We start from the raw sequence: 24,253 nt of genomic DNA on the forward strand, positions 1-24,253 counted from the left end.
CTATATTTACCCAAAGCAAATGTTTCACAGAAAAGTAGAAAGTGCTGCAGTTTTAACTCAAAAATACATTTTAGGCTATTAACCATATGACTATCATAAAGCAAGTAAAATAAATGACTTAATAATTAGCAAATTAATTAGTTTCTAAGGTGAGTCTTCCCTTCCTTTAAAACATAAATAAAGAAAATTTATGGACCACCAAAGACTGAGAACATAAAGACAAAAAGTAGTAAACAACCGGAGCTTTATTATACAGTCAATCCTTGAACACTGCTAAGTAGTAAGGTCTGTAGTGTTAAAACACAACTGTCCTGGTAAAAACATCTGCAATAGATTACATAAGAGAATAAGTATAAAAAAGAGAAAATATTAATCTTAGGACAGAAATATATCCTTATTAGTTTAAGAACACATTGTTGACTAATTATAGCTTTATACATGAATATTTTAGAGATATTTTAATGTTATCAAACCTATTCAGTTGGCTCTTTTGCCAGCTCTTCTCTAGAAAATAGGTTTTCATATCTTTTTAAGGTGTGTTCTTATTGCTGATTGAAGGGCAGGGGAAGGACGCTAGGATGCCACGTATGTGCCCTTCTTCTGCCAGAGAGGGAAGTCCACCAGTGAGACAACTTTTCCATTGCTGATGGTCCCTCAGTAGGCCTGTGGAAAGCTCTGAGGCAGGCACAGTAAATTCTTCCCATCCCAGCTGGGGTGGGAAGGAAAATATCCCCTCTTCCCACCCTGGTGACAGTGAAATAGCAGGGCAAAGGATGTAGTCATTGAACTTGCATGAAAATAAACTTCCCCACACACCACAATAAGGTAGGATTGCTCATTTTACATCTTGAATCTGCAAGGCTGGTGACAGAATTGCCTCTAATTCCTAAAATAGCTCCTGTATGCTGAAGATGAAAAACTGAAAAGAAGTGTTAACCTGACTGTGCACAAGTTAAAATTTGTCTGTATCACTGTTAATTTTTGTTTATATATTTTAAAACATATTTACGCCCCTTAATGTTATATAACTATAAGTGGTTTACACAAAAATAATAAAAAAACATAGCAGATAACGTTCCTAAAACCAGGCAATAACAGGTATAACTGAGTAGTATACAAAAAATTAAAAGGTTGGAGACCAGGAAACCATATATGTTTTTAACAGGTGTTTAAAATCCACTACAATCTCTGCTTTGTGAAAAACTCAAGAGAGAGCATTCCAGAGGGTAGGTGCTATTACTAAAAGTCCTACTTCCATGTTAACACCAAATGACAATTCACTAGTCATGAAATGACTGCCTGGGTCACCTCAAATGACCTTAAGATCAGCTTGGTCTATATCGTTAGTGGTGGTCTGCATTTTCCCACAAAATACTGCATAAGTCTTGAAAACTAAATATTAGTGGCATGTTCCATTTCCTTCTGGACTTATTGTTTAGATACAGTAATCCCCAAAGGGCTCAAATAAATGAGCGCATAAATAAATAAATAAATCTCTTTTGAAATATCTCACTGTGATCCAGGTGGCTAACTGACAAAAGAGACTTGGTATATGTAAAAACAACCTACATAGATGTTCACACTGTTGATTCCAGTTAATCTGGGAATATTTTTTCCTGTTTGACCAATCTAAGCAGCTAAATCAGAATAATCTGATTCCAAAATAATTACAAATATGAAGAAAAATGTTTGCAGCTGCAGAAAGAAAATGACAATTTTATGGAAATGCATAAGTATTTGTGTAATTAAATCTTACACGCATTAGGCTGGAATCCCTGCCCACAAGTTACTGCTAATGGTAACTTTTGTCTTGAAGGGGGGAAATGTTACAAGTAATTTGGTAATTTGAAGTCATGGCACATTTTAATAAGGTTTGGTAATAATATTCAATAAAAGAGTCAGTTTTTTGTCAGTGACATTAATAGAGGATTATTAAGGGTTTCTTTCCCATGTTTGTATAGCATAATCACAATATTTAAACTAATGTTTAAATATTAGACTGTCAACTGGTAAAATAGGCGGAGTTATTCACTGCTGCATATGGTGTTCTGTATGTGTATTAACAATTGAGAACAGACTAGTGATATATAGTAATGACATTTTTTACATAGAATTTGTATGTTTCTTAGGAATATAGTAAAGGATATACTATATAGGAATACAGTAAAGTATAGTAAAGTAAAGTAAAGGAATACAGTACAGTATAGTGATTATTTCACTATAGACTCTATCGGTGGGGCCATGTGTCACAAAGAATGCACATATATTACAAAGAGTTGTCAATGGCTGTCCCAATGACCTCTCCTATCTCAGTCCATCACATATAATTTAATTGGATATGTGTCCACAGAAAGTTCCCTCCCCCACTGAAATTAGGCGTGAAATAAACATTTTACTGTACCCAGTATAATAGGTTGTGGTGTGTGTGTAGTGCCCGTGGCAGTTCCTCCGGTTTGCAAATGTGCCCATATGCCTCCCCATGTAAATTGGCATCCCCTGATCTAATTCTGCTTTGTGTTTTGACATCATTATGTTCCATATTTCCCACCTTATCAGCTTCAGAAAATGATGTGGAATTATGTGTGATAGAGGTGGTGAAGCACATGTTGTAATGGCTGCATTTTACAGGGGAACAGTGAAACTTGGCTTGGGGTGTTCTTGCAGCAGCAGCAAGATTATTATTTTTAATGCACACTTCTACTTTAAACTTATCAGAATCTTTCTGCCATTACAATCCTGAGTCTTAAAAATGCAAAGTGTTCCAATGCCAAAGTCATCCAGTGTTAGCTGAATTCCCTGTTTTTCATACCTACTGAAATGTAAAAACCACATGCTAGTTCTGGGATGTTCAACCTAATAATCACAGAGTCTATCGGCACTTAAGCAGTGTATTTTTGCATTAAACAAAAACCAAGAGGTTATAGTAAATGACAGTGCTCCAGATATAAATATAATCTTTTTTTTTTTTAATATGGATGGGGATGCTGGTAGCATTCTCCTTTGCCAGAATCAGAAAAGAACTGAGGCTGGTAAAAGTCTGAAAGGAAATAAAGTTTTTAAAGCACAAAATTCTTCCATTCAGAGTGAAATCTGAACAAGAGAAGAATTGTCAGCTTCCTTTACAAAGCATAGACTTTGCATGCCAAAGATCTTGGGGACTTTGGCAGCCTAAGCTGAAATCACATTGGCTGCCAAAGCTCTTAAAATAGGGCCTGTGCAATTCCAGGGAGCTAGATTTCTCCAATACATTTGCCTCTGCATCATCTTTTTTCCTGCCCCTGTAGGAACTAATACAGTCATTTTTTCCCATGGGATGGAAAAAATGGTTTCCCAGACTAGCCAGCCCCTTGGATTAGCTCAGAAACGATTACCTAAGGAGAGCTTTGGGGAGCTCATTTATCTATAATAATGGAATTCATTTTAGAGATAACATTTGTTTTGGTTTATTTTTAAAAAAATGATTCTGAAATTTCTGAGCAGTCTAAGATCGCATGTAAACTAATTGAACTTGGTGTGATTTACTTCTGAGTAGAGATCCATAGGGTTGTGCTGGAACATGATAAAATATCTGAAGTATTTGTTTAAATACTGTTAATGTCAAGTGACCTTGGTGAATTAAAAAGTATTAGGAGACCCAAGAAATATCATAGATTCAGAATCACAGAACTGCAGAGTTGAAAGGAACCATGAGGATCATCTAGTCCACCCCCCTGCAATGCAGGAATCTTTCACCCAACATGGGGCTCAAACCCATGACCCTGACATTAAGTGTCTCATGCTCAACTACATGTGAATAATTGCTGTTTCTTAACAAATATTCTGTATTGTCAGAATTTAGTAATCAGCTAGAGTGTAACCACAATTTGTAAACACATGGTATCCTTAAAAAAGGACTGCTCCTCAGTGACTTGTATTTCAATGAGAACAGCTTCCGACAACAAACAAGAAAAGTACCTGTTCCATTGTGCAAGCAAAAGAATGTAAGTTTTCTGTTTGACTCATACATAATGCAAACTCGTTAATAGCCTGAAAATCCAAGGGATGGCACTTGAAATTGATGAGGGCGATATATTCATATGTAGGGTGAATTAGTTTAAGGACAAATGAAGAATAGATATGCAGCCTGGCTAGCATGAACTGTTACAATTATAGTGATTGTTATAACTGCAGTCAAATATCGAAACATCAGATACAGTTGTCAGAGTTATGAACATATTCATGCTGGCTATGCCATATATCTAGAGTTATGTCTACATATTCAACATTGGGACCTCTATGGTGAGTGGTATTAAACTCAGAAACACAAAATATGCTAAAGATTACAGTGCATCATATGCAGAATCCTTCCTAATCGCAGTGTAGTGTAGTAGCTAAAATACTGAGCAGCTAATCAGGAATTCTTCAGTCAGGGCTGGCCTAAGACATTTTGGCACCTGAGGTGAACTGCAAAATGGTGCCTCTCCCCACCAGGGAAGAAGGGGTGAGTGAAGATCTACATCAGGAACAAAGATGGGGGGAGGAGACCAGCAGCACCTCCTATTGACCAAGAGGCTGCTGTAAACATGGGGGAGGAGACGAGGGGGGGGGACTGCTGAGGAGGCAGAAGATCTGGCCTCCAAGGTGTGCACCCCAGCCATTGCTGCAGCAGTGGGTGATGCATTCTTTGGAAGCTGGATCTGCTGCCACCTCTCCTTGCCTCATGGATAGGCCAGCTCTGTCTCCAGTTCATGTCTTGCCTAAAAAGTCTTAGGGAAGCCACTGTTTCAGGCTTAGGCTTCCATCTCCAGTATGGCAATGATAATGCTATTCATTTATTTTTTTCTCCCAAAATGGGTATGATAAATGCATTCATGCATTTCGCATATTGTCTATTGTGACCCACAATGAAGTTTATATGATAGAACAGGAAAGAAAGCTGATTTCTCTGCCTGGAATCCCCAACTGAGTTCAATAGGATCTACTCCAAGGGGGGGGGCAGGGAGGCAGCCATCCTAATATAGGGCACTGCCTGGGGCTGCTTGTTTATAGGACTGCTGCCTAAAACACCCTTTTCAGAAACATTTTTTCCTTTACAGTTTCACTGGCTGATGGCGGTGGGAGTGGGAAGCAGATATGCATTTGGCTATTAAAACTTTTCCTGTCGTGCTATAATTTATTGATGCCATTTAGTCACTTTCCTTTGAGGACAGCTCAAAGGCTGGATAATCTGCACTGTTAAGTGCTGTCTTCCTGCCAGGGGATTTGCATTTGGGAGATTCCTTTCCTAGGCACTCTAACCTCCTTATCTGGAACTAACACTGCAGACTGCACATCACTGTCTTGTTTGCACCAGAAACTTTATCAGTGTTGCTACCAGGAACAGCATTTTTATGGATGAAGAAGACCTGTGTTTACAGTTAAGAGTGTCAATCATTCCATTCTGTATTCCTAGGTGTTACTGACTTGTCTGCCTATGAGCAGCAGCCTTCCCAGCTGTACATAGAAATAATGTGTTCAAGCTAAGAGCCAGGAAAAGGGCAGTATAAAATGCTTGACAGAAGCAAGGGTGAACCTCTTATTTCAGAAGCCAGGTCCAAAGATAATTGTCCCATTGACAAAGGTTCTTGTGTCATGTTTCTGGTCCCAGTGTTGCTTTGGCACTGAAAATCAGGAAGTCAAATCTCTGTGTAGCAACATATGCAATAAGCAGCCTTAGACAAACTGCTGTTATCTTCACTTCCTCCTACATTCTACCAAACCCCACCCAATGCCATGGTTGAAATTTCAAGCCTACTAGTATACATGTCTGTATAATGCAATGCACCCACTTTAGCCTCCAAGCAGGCACACTCCAGAGAGGCAAGGATCAACTACATCTCTCTCTGCAGGAATATGCAACACATCAATCACCTCTAGACCAGTGCTGGATCAACACTACCAGCTCCCTGCTTTTCAGTGGGAGTGTTTGCATGTCACCGAAAGACAAAAATCCTGGCTTAATAAACCAGGCTATGCATGATTGGTATGCACCCATAGGCAACTCCTTTCACGCCACTTGACTTCTTCCTTCACATGAGCAGCAAAATAAGCCAGGAGTAAGTACTTCTCATTATGTGTGAACCCAGAAACCATTGATAATGGATCTCAAGCAAGCCAATACACCAAGGCAGCTTTATACCATGTCTTCATACTCTGGCTTGTTTTGAAGACTTTAACTGTAATTTAGGAGTTCACACGTAGCAGGAATCTATTATTAACCCTGGCTGTCTTTGGCACTCACATGAGTTGTGGAGCAAAGCTTTGTGAAAAGACCTGCCCACAATTGTATGCCACTCATGCATACCCTGGCTTATTTTGCTAGGATTTTTCACTTACCATGACATATGAGTGTGGTCAGTGAGTCTGGAATCTTTTTCCATAGGAGCTCTCCATGGTCCTGACTCAGCTGCCTGACCTACATCTTGCCACAATTGGCCTACAGACCACTATGTGCCACAGCCTGGAACAGGAGAATTGCACCTCATGTATGTGAGGTGCTTTGAACACTAGATTTATACAACATAAATTCTACATATTATGACCATTATGCATACACTGAAAACCTTCCAAGTTATTCAACCAATGGCATGCCAAATGATAGTCCATCCCCATGACAAACTACTGACATTGAATTTAGTTTGGGCAGTTGTGCATTGCCATAGCTACAAGAAGTGTATGAAATGAGCCCAGGTTCCTCTAGTTACATATGACTTTGTTTTAGAATCAGTCTGTGAGAACATGTCAAATATGTGTTGACCATGACTTTGCTTGGCAGTTTTAAACACACTTAATAAAAGAGTATAATTTTAGGGCTATAAAGACATAAACTGTTGATATGTCATGTGCTGTTACAAATAGGCTGAAGTTCCAGAGGTTTTCCCAGCCATTTCCTTTCCAAAGAGTAAATCTGTTACTTTGCATTATGCTCACACAAGGCTTCTTTGTATGCAAGCACAGACTTTGTGGCTCTAGCAGCTTTTGGAACATATGAAGATGAGAATTCCATTGGGTTGTCACTTGCTATTTAAATCCATGCAGAGGCAGATTGTTTTCCTCATACCATTCACTACAGATTTTAAGGGCCATTTCTAGTTGACTAAAGCTGGCAAAATTCACCTCAGCCACATGAGGTTTAATATTAACTGTCATTCAAATATTTTAATATTAACTGTCATTCATGCCAAAGATTGTGCACTAGCAAGCCTGCAAAATACAGTCCATATGCAAATGTGCTATCTTACACCTTTCTCATAATTTATTTAATTGATACTGATAAAAAAAAACAAGGGAAATGGAAACAGAACATAAGTTTATTCACACATTTAGTGAGCCTTTCAATGTTGATACTGTTCTGGCATTTACATCGACAATATCTGTTCATCTCATATGATAAATGCATCTTGCTCCAGGAAGACAGGTGGGATTTCTAGATTCTGATATATAGGCTATAGGACACTTTTCAATAGGTGGATTGCTGCTCCCCAACTTCTGCTAGCCGAAGACTTCCACTTAGAAAAGTGACACGACATGAGTGGTACAGTGGGATAGAGATGGGATTAAGGAATCATGTTGTGATAGCCCAAGGAGGCTTGAGCTGGATGATATCTGAACATCTCTTCCAGGCCTGTGGTTCTTTATCTATACATCTATTAGAACCTGCTGAATTGGTCAAACTAGTTTCTTTGTGAGACTAATGGTTCTAGCTTGGGCCCAGTTAAGCACCCTCATAAGCATCTTAAAGAGTTCAGTTATCATAGATACAAATAGGTGGGGCTTTTTCCACTTCACCTGGCTACATGCTGCTTCACAGTAGTCCAAGCAGGGCTGAATGTGTGAGAGTTCTGGATAGTCTGGAAGCTAGAGACTCTCTCAGCTGTGCTAAATCCGAAGCCAGTGAGGTGTGTGAGAGAGGTGGCTAGGAACCTAATAGGGAGGGAGGCTCTGTTGCAGTGTTAATTCTGTGAGCCCATCCATCCTATTTTCAGGCTCTGTGTGTGTGTGTGTGTGTGTGTGTGTGTGTGTGTGTGTAAATTACCGTATATACTCGTGTATAAGCCAACCCGAATATATAAGCCGAGGCACCTAATTTTACCACAAAAAAACTTGAAAAACTTATTGACTCGAGTATAAGCCGGTTCACCACATCACAAACCTCCTGGTGGGCCAGAGTGCATGTGTGCACATGTGCATGCACACACACAGAGGGGGCTTCTCGCTCCCACCCAGTCCCTTCTGTCCCCCTGCCTACCTTGGGTGCTACCGAGAGGCAGAGGCTGGTGGTGGCAGCAGTGGAGAAAGAACAAGCAGCCCAAAAGGGCTACTTTCGGGCTGCTCGTTCCTCCACCGCCAGCACTGACAGCAGCAAAGGAGGAGGAGGAAGGAGCAGCCTGAAAGGGACCCTCATTCGAGTATAAGCTGAGGGAGGCTTTTTCAGCATTAAAAATGTGCTGAAAAAGTCGCCATATACACGAGTATATATGGTAAACCATATATCTTAAAGATACGACAGTCTCCATTCACCTTCATTCCAAGGAAACTGAACTCTGGGTAAGTGTTGGAATTCCTTGGAATCCCTGGAGTCTCACAGCTCAGAGTTTGGGGTATTCAAAACACAATTCTTAGCCTTGCAGGGAATCTGCTCAGAATGGTAGGCTGGACTTTTCTCTCTAATAAATGTTTCACAAATCTTACAAAGCACAAGATATCTTGCTTGAAATCTGTGCTGATGCCAGCACTACTTCTCCATTAGTGGCAGAGATGGCGTTGCAGGTGGCATGGCAGTGGTGCTGGTGGAGTGCTGGCAAAGGTGAGGAGCAGGGTGGGCAGCGGGGCAGCACATCCCTTTTCACCTCAAGTGGTGAAACAGGATGTGCTGCCCGTAATGATATGGTACCGGTACAATCAATACCCCTAACTCAAGATATAGTGTAGTTTATTGTCCTACAAGTTTGTACTGCTCATCCCTTTATAGCCTGTTCTTAGCAGTAGGTCCCAGTACCTATTGTTGATGGGGATAGGCTGAAATGCAGTTGGTCCATAAAACCTATCAATTACCTGTACTTAACAACTAGCTTTCCTGGTTCCTGCTTGCTGTCCCACTAATAACTTGAATCATTTGAGAACTCAAGAAGTTAGGTGCTCTTTCACACAGTGCAACTGCAACATTTTTACTCTCATGATGAGGTGTTGCTATAACCTTAGATTGCTGGAAGCTCAGAGTGAATAACGAGTGAAGGACTGTAGCATTAAGGTCCTTAGGAGGATTGATACTGGCTACTTTCACAGATGCTGTGCTAAGTAGACTGCTGCTGTAAAAACACTGCATCCAAGTATACTGCATTTCCAATCATAGTAACTTTAGTGGCACAGAGTTATGTTAGATCTCCCAAGTACAACCTGCTAATAATCTCAGAGAACTTGCACAAAATTACTATGTCTGCTTACTCATCTATAAAACAGGTATGCCTGTTATAAAAATGCTAAGATCAATTGCTTTCAAGATACAGTACCTTGCAGTGCCTGGATAAATAGACCCATAGCACTCCTAAGCATTATTAATTCCTATTTATTTCTTAGAATTAACAACATGAAAGATCTTTATTTTTCCCCATTAGCCATTTGCTTAGTGAAACAGAAAAGTCAATTTTATTATCAATCAGTAGCTAAAACGTTCGAAAGCCCTTAATTTCAAATCTTATGTATAACATTTCCAGGTTTCTCAAAGTCCCAATGCGTTCCACTGGCAAACAAAATACATGAGTATAACTAGAACAAGGTGGTGTGGATCCAGCAGATCCAAAGCTCTCCCAAGAGCACCCCTTTCCCCCCACCCCACCCCACTAACCTGCCCCACCCCTCTTCCCTTCCTACCCCTTACTGCTCTTGGAACATCAGCAGAAAAGCAGTGGTGGTGGCGGAGCTTTTTCGGTGTCACAACACTTAGGCATCCTGAAATGGACCTCTTTTCTCACCTGGAGGGGGAAATCTACGGGCAAAGAGGGAAGTCTGCAACATTGAACATCCCCCTCAGCTGTCCTCTCCGATAGCTTAGGATTGTTCCCTAAGTTTATTACTTTTTCTCCACAGATAAAATTGTATTTATATGCCTACTAAACAAGAACCATAGAGAGGGAAGGTAGACAAAAACAAACAAACCACAGAAGTAGAAGGTCCAGCATGATTCAGAGGCTGGTAGTGGACCCTATACTGAGGCATTGGCCTCAGAAGTTGCCTGATAGTACCATCTCCTGATAGCAGCCCTGATATTGAAGGAAGTATGAAAAATGAACTACTAATTGTAAGAAAGAAAAGCCTTGTTTGCTACTTTCTCTTTGCTCTGAGAAACTACGCATCAGCTTCAAAAGATGATGAATACAACAATGCACACTGCTGGGCACTACAAATCAACTTGAAAGAGCCTACCCTGTCCACAGGATTGAGCTCTAAAAAGACTAAAAAGGGAAAGAGAAGAAAAAGCAAATGTGAGGCAGGCATTAGAAGTCAAATGCTTGGAAAAAGAGGTAGTGTACATTTTCAAACAATGTTTAAACGATTGCATGAAGGTGCAAATGTTTGGAGGCAGCAAGAGAAAGGTGATGCAGACAAAAAGTACAAGGTTTCGCCAAGAGCAAATATCAGCAGAACAATGACAATAAGAGGGCGGGGGGAGTAGAAAAATAGGATGTAGAAACTTAAGATAAAACAAAAGTATCCTTCAGAGCCATTCTAAACCATTATAGCTCTTCCTACTCATCAAAACGAAAATGCTGATTGATTAATCGACTGCTAAACCAATTAAAGTTTATAGCTATATACAAACATTTTTTTCTATTATGAGAAGCACTTCTTTTCCATTTAAATTTAAGTATCCTCCCATTATGCAGACACACAATATATGTGTGGGCAAGTTGCACAAGGAGTCCCTGGAATGTGGATTGTTTGGGGTTTGGAAATTTTTATGATTTCACTATGCCATATGCTTTAGTCTGTAGAAGATGGGGAGGTTCTTAAATTCCAGCAATGTGTATGTCCTGGTGTCTAACTGCTGCAAAGTATTGGAATAAAAACATTGGAAGCAACGACCACCTGGTGAGATATTCAAAGTAATAATGAAGCCTTTTTAGCTATTCTTAACTTGCTGTCCCTGTAGTGTCGACCTGCTTTAGAAACAAGCTTTTGAAGTCCATTTTCCCTATTAAATAAATGAAGTAGTAGAAGGCTAGAAATGATTGGACATGTGACAGGAAATGAGTTTCTGAGGCTGAAACTGCATTTTCTTTGGTGTTTCTTTGTTTCACCATATAAAAAGATGTACTGCTCAGTTTATGTGATTAAAGTTTGTACAGAGTTAGGGAAAGAAAGGAACTTGAAAGGCAAATCCACAAATAGAAATAAAGATGTTTAGTATTGATCCATATGGATACTGAGCAGTACAGTAGATTAGTTCTTGGTCTGATGATTAGTCCTTTAAAGGCATGCTGAAATGAATGATCAGTGAAGGTTGGAAGGCATGGAGAAGTTTGAATCTGATTTATTGTATCTTTGTCAGTCAATTTGCATAGAATAAAGTGGTTGAACTTGTAAAATTATGGATTGTGCCACTTCAGACTGCAAAGGCATACCCTCCCATCATTTCTCTGATGAAAACAGGGACACCCCATTCCATAATTTTACTATTCATACCCCACACATCTTACTGTGTTGCCCCAACCACTCTGGGCAGCTTCAAACATATATAAAAACATGATAAAACATTAAACATTTTTTAAAAAACTTCCTTATACAAGATTGCCTTCAGATGGCTCAAGGGTCGGATAACTCCATACCCTTCAACATTTCTCCAGTGAAAATAGGGACATCCTAAGTAAAAGTGAGACATTCCGGGATCAAATCAGAAACCGGGATGGCTTCTCTAAATCAGGGACATCCCTGGAAAATAGGGACACTTGTAGGGTCTGCAAAGGAGAGGATCTCATTTTTAATGATTCCCCGTATCAAAAACTCCATGTTGTAGACCAACACATCATAGATAGGCAATTGGTATAGTATTTAGTACAGTATATTATTCTCACAGACATGTATTATTTACTGCATGCAGGCAGTTTTTTGTGTGGGGAAGCACTAGAAAATATGATTCCCACAGCAACCTGCAGTCAAAAATTCTATGACCTCAGGTTATCATTCTTTTCCAAGTAATGTGTAGAATAGCTCTCAGCTATACATGATTGTCATTAAAATATGATAATGTTCAGACTGGCTCCCAGAAATCCATGTCTTTATGTGATTCTATATATGTTTTTATTATTCATGTGCAACTATATATAGAATCCCACTGTATATGGTTCAAACACTGCTGTGATCATTTTTTATTCAGCCTCTCTTATGCCGAAATAGATTCAGAAAGACATACAATTTGCACATGTTAACCCAGCAGCCCTGTAATAATCTTCCTTGAAGCCAAATCAATTGCAGAGTTAAACTGAATGTTAAGAAACATGTGGAAATGTTTATGAACCCACATACGTTCCCTGATTTATTTACTTATTTATTTCCAATACTTATAGACTGCTCTTCACCTGAGATAGTCACAAAACAGTTTACATAACGACCAATAAACAATCCATCAATCCAAACACTGTGGTGTTTAAAACAAACAACAACATAACACACAAGTGGGATCTGCACCAAAATATTGCAGTGTCCTCACCTCCTAGCAGAAATGCTCTTGCTCAGCCATGCTCCAAACCTCTTTAAGGTGGAAAAAAGCAGGACTTGAACTCACCTTCCTAGGTTTCCATTTTTCTTTTCCAACTGATGCTCAATATTCTGTGGCTACTGAGCATGCTCAACATTCACTGGGTTGTATTGAGACGGCAGTTGCTCCCTTAAGGGTTTTTTGTTTTTTTTGTAGTTCTGTTTCTCAGTATCCCTGATTTGGCACCATTTCTGCTAGCACTCATCACTTGAGTTCACTATTAAAGGATGTGTATATATAACTGAAAGTGGGTAGGTCTGTATATAAGGCCTTTAGCAGTTAGGACCCTGGCACATAATCCTAGAGGATTATGCTTTCAACAGGAATTAGTCCATTAATATAAATGTATCCTTTTAAAATATTGAATACTGAATATGTTTTTAACATCCTTACATGATTTTTATCACTGTAGTTTTGCTTTTGTTGCAAATTGTTTCAAGACCATTGTAATGGGAATAATAAACCTATACCTAAATATTCCAAAATATAGTTTCTAATAATGTGCTCAGTCACTTTATGTTTGGACAATATTCTAATCTCATTTTTTAAAGTGGTGTTCTTTGTTTCCCCCCTCCCCCACAAAAAGTATTTACAGTTGATAACCTATGACTGACAACTTAGGATCATTATAGATGTATGGCAGAAAGCAGAAATATTAAATAGACAGCTAATTATTAAGAGATAAAAGTGCATTGAGATTGATTAATGCAGTTTTCCTAAACAGTGTGGATCAAGCGCTTTCTCTTTTCCAAAGCCTCATTACAGTTCCATTAGTCGGACCTATTTCACTAGTTAATACCCAATTTCCTTAATTTGGTGCAGACTAGTTCAGTGTAAGGCATCCAAATAGCATTGGTCAGGGAAGGAACCTCCAGAATAAGTATCCTCTGGTCTCACTAAGTGAACCTAACAGTCTTTCATTCTTATATGAGTTCAGCACCTATATAGAGCTACAAGGGAGGCCAAGCTGTTAGAGGCATCAAAGATAGGCAGCCCTCCCACTGGCGGAGGAAGGAGGTGCAGGGGGTGCAGAGTGCCCCAGGTGTCATCCCAGAGGGGGGGTGACATCGCTGCGCCGCCCCCCTGGGATGCTTGCCACTCGCCACGGGTGGCACCCCCCGAGACGCTAGCTCCATCCCCAGGTGCACAGCATGTGCGCCGCTCCAGGTGCCAGAGCAGCTAGCTCCGCCTCTGAGCCCTTCTAACCAGCCTTAAGTTACTATAGTAGCTGCAGAAGTCTTTCCACCACCAAAGCCACACAAGCTAATGAAAAGTAGGTTGCAAATCAATGGTTGCATTGTGTTGTATCGATGGGTTTGCCATATAGTTCAGTACATTTGAGTAGGATCAGAGTATATATCAAGTTATTCCCTTCATTACACAAAAATACAAAATCAAAGTAACTTCTGAAATGCACAGTTTAATTACATACCCTCTCAAAAAAAAAACCCACAACTTTTTTGTTATTATTTCTGTTGAACTAAATGATCTTGCTTCTATTTGCATCATTTATAGGGTTGTCATATTTCAAAAAGTAAAAACCAGGACACCCTGAAGGCTGTTGAGCTTGTTTTAGACAAACAAAGTTGTTGTTTTTCTTTTTTAATAAAAAAAGGCCAAAAAAGGCTGAGATTTTTCAATTGACTTGCCTAAGATCCAAGACAAAGTGCCATATTTCAGAAATTCCCCCCGGTATGTCAGTTCCACCTTTGAAATTCTGGCAATGCCCAGGTATAGCAACCCTAACCATTTACATTCTTTCTTCACTTCCTTTCCCCTAGTCTAGGTCACAGTTTTACAATTATCGCCATAGCAACGTTGATGCTCTAATAGGGAAATACATCTTTGAAATGGCTGGCAATACAACATTAACTGTTAGAACATAACATTTTTCATGTTTCATGTTGGAAACATCTGGAATTCACAATCAGAAATGATATGTAAAAATGTCTGTGGCTTCTTAATAATCACCTAAGGCAATGCATGCATGCACACCTTTTATTATAATGCATTTAGGAATGCTCCTTATTCACTAAGTATGCTGAGTGATAAAACTAGAATTTATTTCAGCATTATGTTCAATTTACAAGTTGGAGTTGTTGGTTTTTTTCATGTGATGCCCTCTTTGTAGAAAAGAATATTATAGCAGATCTGGGCCATATTCTTTTGCTCTCTTATTACCAACCTATTACCTAGTGCACTAATACTGCTATTTACAGGCTGATTATATCCTCCGGCAAGATACGAGACTGTGTCAACTTCCCCTGCTGCAAACTAATCAGTTTTCAAAATTAGTTATTGATCCAAGTCCCATTGTGGAGGACAAATTTAGTGGGTGTTTCATTGAGTACCAGCACTCAGAGGTATATTTTGTGTGAGAGAGAGCTGTATATAAGTGGAAATAAATAATGCATTCAAACTCACATGCATATCCACTCATCTAGTAAGGGAGCTGAGGCAAGTAGGCTATGGGGAAAAACAAGCATTTGGGTACAAATATGACCCATGTGACTCCAGCACAGTAGCAGTATGGTTTTTGACATTGCATCAGGCTTATGTAACATAGCAGAATATGAGTGATAGTATTGTAGGATGCTACATTCCAAATTATTACAATAGGATACACCTATGTATGAATGTTAGTTCAGTATTCCCCTTGTGAATCAGGATTGAACCCAGTGGTTCAAATGTGCAGAATTTGTGACCAAACCCCAATAAGTGTAAGCCACAATAACTTCAGTTGCAACTAAACCCAAGCTATAGTGAACAAACAGTGTACCAATGAATGAACCAAATGAAATGCACCAATATTTGTCTCTCTGATTCTGTCTCTCTACATATCTGGCAGGCATTTGGGAAAATACAGCTAACCATAGGACTGAATGACATAAACAGGTGATTATAAATCTTTTGTAAGTGAAGTTTATGGATTCATATTGTAAACAAAATAATATGCAGCTGACAAAATTATCTATTTAGACACCTTTTATCTAATTTCTTAAGTACAACTGACATTATTCACAAACAACAGCAAATGGTATGGCATGTATAATGAATCATGCTGCACATTTCTATGAATAAAAGGAGTTAAAAGTGAAACAGTACAGTGCTCAGACCATTCCAATTACTTCAGAATGTCTGTTTTACCAAATTCCATTCAACAGTAGGCTAAGGATGATGGCTATGGCCAAAGTTGTTTCTATCCAATGAGATTAAAGAAGGATACAACATCCATGAGCTATCCCTCAAGTTCCGCACCCCTGCCCCGTCCCAAGAGTGATGCTATGATGAAGAGCAGGATTGCAATTATAATTTAGGAAAGAAATGCTGGCTACTTACATAAAGCATGTTCAGTTGTTCACAGTCTTTTATATACATTGTCTGACCTAATTACACAATTAAGCATTGCAATATTCTGGAAAGCTACTTTGCCCTAACCACAGCCCCCTGCATATGTCTTACATTTTACTAAGTTCACATATCATTACAATGCAATGCAATAACCTGTCAAATCCAAAGTTTGAATCCTTCCTGTACCATAAACTCAAAAATTACTGTAAGGCACTCTTTCTCATATCCTTTGCTGAATCCGCTCTATGAGGAAATATTAACCCAGTGAACAGGATTTTTTTTCAGAATTATAGTGGTAATTCGGATTACAAACGCTTCAGGTTACAGTCTCCGCTAACCCAGAAATAGTACCTCAGGTTAAGAACTTCGCTTCAGGATGAGAACTGAAATCATGGTGCGGCGGCAGCAGGAGGCCCCATTAGCTAAAGTGGTACCTCGGGTTAAGAACAGTTTCAGGCTAAAAACGGGCCTCCGGAACGAATTAAATTCTTAACCAGAGGTACCTGTGTGTTTGTGTGTGTGTGTAGGACATATACAGCAAGAATAAAGAGCAATGCTTCACCTGTGATAATCTTGAGTTAAGCACTAAATGGCCTTCAAGGTCACTTCCAACTCAATGTGGTTGGTGCTAGTTACCAGCTGAATACTTCTAACAGGCAATATCCAATGCCCTTGTTCCCTTTGCACCATGATTTTTTCTTACATGCAGCCCCAACCTTGCTGCTGCCATGCCCTTCCTCGTCCCAGAAGGTGGCAACAGAAATGGCCCTTGTAGTTCCACCTTGGCAGTGATTCAATTACAGTAAATTTTGAATGCAAAGCTAAAGAAATAGCACTGGACATGAAACTGATGGTTTCCCTACATGTGTTCTTGATTTCACACACAGAGTCTATGCCTCCACAGCTGTTCATGTGTAGAATTCAGTTCAGACATCCTGCTGGGTTTTCCAAACTGTTGATGAAGCCAGTGGGCATAATCCTGCTGCCCCTTTAATGTGTTTGGTGAATACAAGTATAATAATAATAATAAATTTTATTTATATCCCGCCCTCCCCAGCCGAAGCCGGGCTCAGGGCAGCTAACAACAATAAAATAGTACAACATTCTAAAATCATTCCATTATAAAATTAATTCAAATCAAATTGATGGCAACCATCAATTGCCAAAGGAGGGAGTCAGGCTGTGCCCTGACCAAAGGCCTGGTGGAACAGCTCTGTCTTGCAGGCCCTGCGGAAAGATGTCAAGTCCCACAGGCCCCTAATCTCTTGTGACAGAGCATTCCACCAGATTGGAGCCACAGCCGAAAAAGCCCTGGCTCTAGTTGAGGCCAACCTACTTAAGGCATACTGAAGGTGATAACAGATTCTTTCCCCTGTCAATTTCATTTCCTATGAGCATCCCTCTGCACTGACTGTGGGTCTGGTGCAGGTTTAGAAGGGGTCAAGTGGCATAGACCCCCCCAAAAAAGAAAATTGCATGGGCATTACTCAATGTGTGCCATGGCACTCGCCATGCTCCATTGGCAACCTATGGTGATACAGAGAAAAGGAGCCCCAAATGTATAGCAAGGGATAGACTTGTGCCTGTTGCAGTCTATGTTTCTGTGAGTGCATACTGTTGAATGGAGTCCAGGGAAGACTGGCTTGTGTTAGTCGCAGGAATTGACAAAGCCATCTAGTCAGAGTACACCAAATTGCAATGGGTCCACTAACAGGGAGAATAATAATTGCATATGTATAATAAAAATAAAGCACAGTCTAAGTGTTTTTTTAAATTTTGAATTGAAAGATAATATCTGAATCCTGCACAACAAGCCAGCAACATCTGTGCAGTTGCATTATAAGCTAATCACTTGGATAGCTCCTATGAAGGCATTGAGAGGAGGCTAAGGAAGAGGAGGGGTAAAATCCTGCATGCTGCTCTACAGCTCAGATTTCAGTAAATTGCTGTTGATATATATTTTTTAAAACTTGGCAGATATATACTTCACTAACTTCTCTGGATTCCCATGCTGACACTAATTATGGCTTTTACAAAAGACAAAGCACTTAATTTTACAGTAAGAGATATTAGCATAATGGGTCATCCAGCATTTCTGTCTGCCTATGATTCACTATCTTTTCTCAGAGCCTTTGAAGCAAATTGCCTCTTGAAAGTAAGTCTTGCGCCTTTCCCTATAAAATGCTAAGCATGATAATGTAATTATGAATGAAATATTAATCATTTTCAATAAAGTGAAATGCATGTGTCATCTGCACAGGGACTTCAACAAGACTAGCCATTGAATCTCTTCTTTTTCAAAAATATTTTTCTCCAGATAGAGCAAAACTACTTAAATATATTGTGCTTCTAAACTGACCACAGCAATGAATTAATCTGAATTACTGCTTTTGATTCTTGCATGAGCAAACACATATGGTATAAGTCTGCCTCTGTCAACGATTCAAGATCTCTAGGAACCGGATAGGCAGAGTCAGTGGCACAGTTCCAGCTGCCACAAACAGATTACAGACTGCCTCTCCTGTACTGGCTCCTCAAACTAGCTCTGCTCTTTTTAATCAGGCCCTGTCTAACACACTGCCTCAGTGCAGGAAGTTAAAACTGTACCTGCCAGAGGCAGGCCCTTTACAGTGGTGCCCCAGGGCTGTGTCAGGATTTATTTTAACGTAGAACATTTTCAAGCACAACCCTTTTTTTAACCGATTGATTATTTTTGGCTGTGTTCTATGGCAATCGATTGTTTTCACTGTGTCTTGTGACCCATCCTGAATAACTACATTTTAAAGGCTGAATATAAACGTTTAAAATAAGTAATAATGAACTTGGTGCTTTTTGACTGGCTTTTGGGATACAAGGCTAGGTATCAGGAATTCTGTCAGGTAGTTTTTGTGAGTTTGTGGTCACTATTTATTAATGTTTTTATTATCTCTTTTTATTGCTTGCTTTTATTGTTTTTGAAAAGCACTTAACAAAAGGGAGCTTACTGGAAAAGCATACATAATTTAATTAAAAAAAATAATAATAAAACATGTAATGCATGCAGATCCTCTCTCCCATTGTTGTACAATGGCAAGGTCAAGCAAAGCCAAGATCAGACTAGACATCTAGCACACATAACACCCTACCAAAATACACAACTTTGGACCAGTAGCAGCTGGTGTGGTGGAGCAGTGTTTCAGAGCTAGTATCACTACAGCTTACCTGGACAATGTTGTGTTGAGATAGGGGAGCAATGTGGTCAAGGTTGCACAGACACCAGAGCTTGTCTTCACATGCAGGGGAAGTCTCTAACTCACTGAGGGTTTGAGATCCATTGGCTACCCTCACCAGGTTTAGCCAGCCAGTCAAAGCTGTTCTCAGGCTGCTGTCGCCTGCTGACAACTTCTAGGCTAGGTTAGCAGCCACAGGTGTGAACTGAGGGAGGGAGGGGACCAAAGGTAGACAAACTACCTCAGAAGGACTATGACATGTCCCCCACAAGAGGTACTACCCCTCGCCTAACACCCAATAGATCCCGATTTTTCCTATCCCCCTTGTTCCTGATGCAGATCTATGCTCATCCCTTCTTCCCTGGTGAAGAGGAGACGCCATTTTGTGGTTCATCTCAGGTGCAAAAATGACGGTTTGCCCCTGACTTTAGAGACTGACTTGGGGGATATTCTGAAGAGACACCTTCATCTGTTCATCAGTGCCTGAATATTTGAGACAAAAAAAATTCTTTCCAGTAGCACCTTAAAGACCAACTAAGTTAGTTCTTGGTATGAGCTTTCGTGTGCATGCACACTTCTTCAGATTCGTATCTGAAGAAGTGTGTATGCACACGAAAGCTCATACCAAGAACTAACTTAGTTGGTCTTTAAGGTGCTACTGGAAAGAATTTTTTTTGTTTTGACTATGGCAGACCAACACGGCTACCTATTTGTAACTGAATATTTGAGGTTGGCTCTTCTTGCAGTGCCATCACTGAGTGAGGTCAAAAGATCAGAGGGCCTCTTCATAAAAAAAACGCCTGGTTGCAGAACATCCCCCCTGCCCAAACTTGCCTTTTACACCAGATCTTTTGAATTCACTGTGTATGTGCCTGTGATGCATATGCTGTACATGCACCTATATGACTACACTAACTGGAATATATGGCAGATGGGTTGCATAGTGTGGGTTTTAATTGCATTGTATTTCTTGTATTTAATTGATGCATTTTCTGTGACCCACCCCAAGAATACCTGTGATGTGGGAGAGGGTATAAATTACATAAGTAAACAAACTTAAGGCTGCTATATAAATACACTTGAAAACAGGATCATCTATTTCCAGTAAAAGCAAGTCAAAGGATTTTTAGTTAATTGTGGCACCGACTGATTCTTATCTAGACAGTGCTTGACGCTGAACTAAATGAAACATTTGTGTATGGTATGCCTTGAAGATACCAGTGTCTTCCTTTTAAAAAAATTCAATAATCTTTTTTTAATATAAAATTTATTTTTAAATAATAGAAACTAAGGTAAAACCATGGGTTTTTAAAAAAAATTGAATGAGCATAGTCCAAAAGCCAGACTATATTTTTGATCTCTTTCTGTCATATTTTAAGACGTCTTTGTGCTATCCTCTCTTATTTGATTTGCCCTCTGATTCCCACCCAACTGCTCTTTCTGTAGCTCAACAAGAAATGACCAGAGAATGAACAATAGCCTATAAAATGAACTATGTTCTTCCCACAGAGGCCTTTTTGTAAAGAAATGTACCTTGATGAGCATGTCCTGATTTCTGGTGTAATGCTTTGCCTTTCCATCTAAATCAAATGCATAAAGAGTGTACAGTACTTCATACTGTCTTAAATATATTAATCAAATAGATTTTTTTTCCTCTGAAAATATCATCACAATCTATCTCCATGCATAGTGATTAAGTCATTAAGTGACTTACATTTAAAATGTAAATCTGCAAACAATCTTCTAAGCAATTTCTAACACACTTCCATAGAAATGCTCATATTGAAATTCATTAAATATGGACTATTCCAGATTCTGGACTATTCAGTTAGAAAGCTCTGGGACTTTTTTTTTACACAGTGTTTCGTGTATAAATTCAAAATAAAATGTTAAAGGCAGCATTGCTTTGCTGATGATCAAAATGTGCATCATATCATATAGAAGCAGGATGGAGAGCTTGTGACCTTCAACATGTTGCTAGATTCCATCTCTTATCAGCCCCTCCTCAGAATGGCCAATGGTCAGGGATAATGGGAGTTGTAGTCCAGTAACATGTGATAAATATTGACATCCTGGGCATCAGTGAACTAAAATGGACGGGAATGGGTGAATTCAGTTCGGATGATCATCATATCTACTACTGTGGGCAAGAAACCCGTAAAAGAAATGGAGTGGCCCTCATAGTCAACAAAAGAGTGGCGAAAGCTGTACTGGGATGCAATCTCAAAAATGATAGAATGATCTCGATACGAATCCAAGGCAAACCTTTTAACATCACAGTAATCCAAGTTTATGCACCAACTACTTGTGCTAAAGAAACTGAAATTGACCAATTCTATGAAGACTTACAAGACCTTATAGAAATGACACCAAAGAAGGATGTTCTTCTCATTATAGGGGATTGGAATGCTAAAGTAGGGAGTCAAGAGATAAAAGGAACAACTGGCAAGTTTGGCCTTGGAGATCAAAACGAAGCAGGGCAAAGGCTAATAGAGTTCTGTCAAGAGAACAAGCTGGTCATCACAAACACACTTTTCCAACAACACAAGAGACGACTCTACACATGGACATCACCAGATGGGCAGCATCGAAATCAGATTGATTATATTCTCTGCAGCCAAAGATGGAGAAGCTCTATACAGTCAGCAAAAACAAGACCTGGAGCTGACTGTGGCTCAGATCATCAGCTTCTTATAGCAAAATTCAAGCTTAAACTGAAGAAAGTAGGAAAAACCACTGGGCCGGTAAGATACAATCTAAGTCAAATCCCTTATGAATACACAGTGGAAGTGAGGAACAGGTTTAAGGATTTAGATTTGGTGGACAGAATGCCTGAAGAACTATGGATGGAGGCTCGTAACATTATACAGGAGGCAGCAACGAAAACCATCCCAATGAAAAGGAAATGCAAGAAAGCAAAGTGGCTGTCCAATGAGGCCTTACAAATAGCGGGGGAGAGAAGGCAAGCAAAATGCGATGGTGAAAGATACAGGAAATTGAATGCAGATTTCCAAAGAATAGCAAGGAGAGACAAGAAGACCTTCTTAAACGAGCAGTGCAAAGAAATAGAGGAAAGCAATAGAATGGGAAGAACCAGAGATCTGTTCAAGAAAATTGGAGATATGAAAGGAACATTTCGTACAAAGATTTCCATAATAAAGGACAAAAGTGGAAAGGACCTAACAGAAGCAGAAGACATCAAGAAGAGGTGGCAAGAATACACAGAGGAATTATACCAGAAAGGAATGGATGTCTCGTACACCCCAGGTAGTGTGGTTGCTGACCTTGAGCCAGACATCCTAGAAAGTGAAGTCAAATGGGCCTTAGAAAGCACTGCAAATAACAAGGCCAGTGGAAGTGATGGTATTCCAGCTGAACTATTTAAAATTTTAAAAGATGATGCTGTTAAGGTGCTACACTCAATATGCCAGCAAGTTTGGAAAACTCAGCAGTGGCCAGAAGATTGGAGAAGATCAGTCTACATCCCAATCCCAAAGAAGGGCAGTGCCAAAGAATGCTCCAACTACCGCACAATTGCACTCATTTCACACGCTAGCAAGGTTATGCTTAAAATTCTACAAGGAAGGCTCAAGCAGTATGTGGACCGAGAACTCCCAGAAGTGCAAGCTGGATTTAGAAGAGGCAGAGGAACCAGAGACCAAATTGCAAACATGCGCTGGATTATGGAGAAAGCTAGAGAGTTCCAGAAAGACATCTACTTCTGCTTCATTGACTATGCAAAAGCCTTTGACTGTGTCGACCACGGCAAACTATGGCAAGTTCTTAAAGAAATGGGAGTGCCAGATCACCTCGTCTGTCTCCTGAGAAATCTCTATGTGGGACAAGAAGCTACAGTTAGAACTGGATATGGAACAACTGATTGGTTCAAAATTGGGAAAGGAGTACGACAAGGCTGTATTTTGTCTCCCTGCTTATTTAACTTATATGCAGAATTCATCATGCGAAAGGCTGGGCTGGATGAATCCCTAGCCGGAATTAAGATTGCCGGAAGAAATATCAACAACCTCAGATATGCAGATGACACAACCTTGATGGCAGAAAGTGAGGAGGAATTAAAGAACCTTTTAATGAGGGTGAAAGAGGAGAGCGCAAAATATGGTCTGAAGCTCAACATCAAAAAAACGAAGATCATGGCCACTGGTCCCATCACCTCCTGGCAAATAGAAGGGGAAGAAATGGAGGTAGTGAGAGATTTTACTTTCTTGGGCTCAATGATCACTGCAGATGGTGACAGCAGCCACGAAATTAAAAGACGCCTGCTTCTTGGGAGAAGGGCAATGACAGGCCTAGACAGCATCTTGAGAAGTAGAGACATCACCTTGCCAACAAAGGTTCGTATAGTTAAAGCTATGGTTTTCCCAGTAGTGATGTATGGAAGTGAGAGCTGGACCATAAAGAAGGCTGATCGCCGAAGAATTGATGCTTTTGAATTATGGTGCTGGAGGAGACTCTTGAGAGTCCCATGGACTGCAAGAAGATCAAACCTCTCCATACTGAAGGAAATCAACCCTGAGTGCTCACTGGAAGGACAGATTGTGAAGCTGAGGCTCCAGTACTTTGGCCACCTCATGAGAAGAGAAGACTCCCTGGAGAAGACCCTGATGTTGGGAAAGATGGAGGGCACAAGGAGAAGGGGACGGCAGAGGACGAGATGGTTGGATAGTGTTTTCGAGGTCACCAGCATGAGTTTGACCAAACTGCGGGAGGCAGTGGAGGACAGAGGTGCCTGGCGTTCTCTGGTCCATGGGGTCACGAAGAGTCGGACACGACTAAACGACTAAACAACAACAACAACAACATGTGATGAGCCATAAATTCTTCATCCCTGATATAGTATTTTTCATGTATGGAAGTGTGATTTTCTGTAACCAAAATATTGTTATGAGTTTGGGGGAAGGGA

General features: G+C 39.9%; 1 protein-coding gene and 1 long non-coding RNA gene across 20 annotated transcripts in view; one reads left to right on the forward strand and one right to left on the reverse strand.

Moving 5' to 3' along the window:
• ROBO2 (roundabout guidance receptor 2) overlaps positions 1–24,253 on the forward strand; it is a 901,420-nt gene that overhangs the window by 426,365 nt on the left and 450,802 nt on the right. The window lies entirely within an intron of this gene.
• The window catches only part of LOC309368120, a 50,225-nt gene continuing 26,215 nt past the window's right edge, over positions 244–24,253 (reverse strand). Inside the window, exon 3 of one of the 2 annotated variants that reach the window (XR_014167556.1) lies at positions 244–324. This is a non-coding gene — a long non-coding RNA (uncharacterized lncRNA). Of the gene's footprint in view, positions 325–6,438; positions 6,479–24,253 lie in introns of those variants that run through there. The other variant, XR_014167557.1, reaches the window with a different exon arrangement.

This window comes from Podarcis melisellensis (genome assembly GCF_964234715.1).
Source record: "Podarcis melisellensis genome assembly, chromosome: 4".
Lineage (NCBI taxonomy): Eukaryota > Metazoa > Chordata > Lepidosauria > Squamata > Lacertidae > Podarcis > Podarcis melisellensis.